Source organism: Maylandia zebra, unplaced genomic scaffold (assembly GCF_041146795.1).
Source record: "Maylandia zebra isolate NMK-2024a unplaced genomic scaffold, Mzebra_GT3a scaffold09, whole genome shotgun sequence".
NCBI lineage: Eukaryota > Metazoa > Chordata > Actinopteri > Cichliformes > Cichlidae > Maylandia > Maylandia zebra.
The window spans coordinates 550001-552500 of record NW_027490039.1 but is presented as its reverse complement, the minus strand read 5'-3'; positions in this window follow the sequence as shown (position 1 = coordinate 552500).

Genomic DNA, 2500 nt, shown 5'->3' with positions numbered 1-2500 from the left:
AGGTGTGATGTAGGTCCCCGGGGCCTGCTGGAGGTCCAGGTCCATGCCCGATGTGAGTAGCAGCAGGGCCAGCGCGCCCAGGAGCACATCTTTTTCGACCGTAAAGGGAGACAGGAGGCCGACTCACTGCCTCGGCTAAATGGAGAGGGAATTTCAGCAGGGCCAGGGCACAGGCATGGACCTTTTTCAGCTGTAAGGGAGGCAAGAGCAAGGTGCGATGTAGGTCCCCGGGGCCTTTTGTCGTACCATAGGCACGAGTGGTGTGTGTGTGTGGCAAAGACTTTCTGCGCAGTGTCCCAGGGGCACGGGGAAAGGTTGTTGTACCATAGGCACGAGAAAAGTTGTCGTACCATAGGCACGAGAAAAGTTGTCGTACCATAGGCACGAGTGGTGTGTGTGTGTGTGGCAAAGTGCTACTGAGCGGTGTACCAGGGGCAGGGCGAAAAGTTGTTGTACCATAGGCACGAGAAAAGTTGTTGTACCATAGGCACGAGAAAAGCTGTCATACCAGGGGCACGGAGGAAAGTTGTTGTACCATAGGCACGAGAAAAGTTGTCGTACCATAGGCACGAGGAGAGTTTGTGTGGCAAAGTGCTACTGAGCGGTGTACCAGGGGCACGGCGAAAAGTTGTTGTACCATAGGCACGAGAAAAGTTGTCGTACCATAGGCACGAGAAAAGTTGTCGTACCATAGGTACGAGGAGTGTGCGTGTGCGGCAAAGTGCTACTGAGCGGTGTACCAGGGGCACGGCGAAAAGTTGTTGTACCATAGGCACGAGAAAAGTTGTTGTACCATAGGCACGAGAAAAGCTGTCGTACCAGGGGCACGGAGGAAAGTTGTTGTACCATAGGCACGAGAAAAGTTGTCGTACCATAGGCACGAGGAGAGTGTGTGTGTGGCAAAGTGCTACTGAGCGGTGTACCAGGGGCACGGCGAAAAGTTGTTGTACCATAGGCACGAGAAAAGTTGTTGTACCATAGGCACAAGAAAAGCTGTCGTACCAGGGGCACGGAGGAAAGTTGTTGTACCATAGGCACGAGAAAAGTTGTCGTACCATAGGCACGAGGAGAGTGTGTGTGTGGCAAAGTGCTACTGAGCGGTGTACCAGGGGCACGGCGAAAAGTTGTTGTACCATAGGCACGAGAAAAGTTGTTGTACCATAGGCACAAGAAAAGCTGTCGTACCAGGGGCACGGAGGAAAGTTGTTGTACCATAGGCACGAGAAAAGTTGTCGTACCATAGGCACGAGGAGAGTTTGTGTGGCAAAGTGCTACTGAGCGGTGTACCAGGGGCACGGCGAAAAGTTGTTGTACCATAGGCACGAGAAAAGCTGTCGTACCAGGGGCACGGAGGAAAGTTGTTGTACCATAGGCACGAGAAAAGTTGTCGTACCATAGGCACGAGGAGAGTTTGTGTGGCAAAGTGCTAGTGAGCGGTGTACCAGGGGCACGGCAAAAAGTTGTTGTACCATAGGCACGAGAAAAATTGTCGTACCATAGGCACGAGAAAAGTTGTCGTACCATAGGCACAAGCAGTGCGTGCGTGCGTGCGTGCGTGCGTGCGTGCGTGCGTGTGTGTGTGTGTGTGTGCGGCAGTTCTTCTGCGCAGTGTACCAGGGGCACATTTCAATGTGCTTTCTGGAGTACCAGGGGCACGAGGATTTTGCCAGTGGTGTTCTGCTTTGTTAGTGGGAGGGGGCTTAAGTGTGGGTCCCCGGGGCCTGCTGGAGGTCCAGGTCCATGCTAGACATGTGGCACAGGGTAACTGCAGGGGGGGGGGGTAATGTGGGTCCACGGGGCCTGCTGGAGGTCAAGGTCCGTGCTAGATATGTGGTACAGGGTTAACTGCAGGAGGGGGGGGGGGGGGGTAATGTGGGTCCCCGGGGCCTGCTGGAAGTCAAGGTCCATGCTAGACATGTGGCACAGGGTAACTGCAGGGGGGGGGGGGGGGGGTAATGTGGGTCCACGGGGCCTGCTGGAGGTCAAGGTCCGTGCTAGATATGTGGTACAGGGTTAACTGCAGGAGGGGGGGGGGTAATGTGGGTTCACGGGGCCTGCTGGAGGTCAAGGTCCATGCTGGATATGCGCTGGAGCGTAACTGCAAGAAAGGAAAGCTAGTGGGGGAGTAGAGCAGGGGAGTATGTGGGTCCCCAGGGCCTGCTGGAGGTCCAGGTCCATGCTAGATATGTGGCACAGGGTAACTGCAGGGGGGGGTAATGTGGGTCCACGGGGCCTGCTGGAAGTCAAGGTCCATGCTAGACATGTGGTACAGGGTAACTGCAGGGGGAAGGGGGGGGGGGGGGGGGGGGGGGTAATGTGGGTCCCCGGGGCCTGCTGGAGGTCAAGGTCCGTGCTAGATATGTGGTACGGGGTAACTGCGGTGGGGGGGCGGATCTAATGGGGGACTAGATCAGGTGAGGATGTAATGGCCAGTTCGACAGCAGCACATCTTTTTCGACCGTAAGGGAGAGAGGAGGCCGACTCTCTGCCTCGGCCAAAT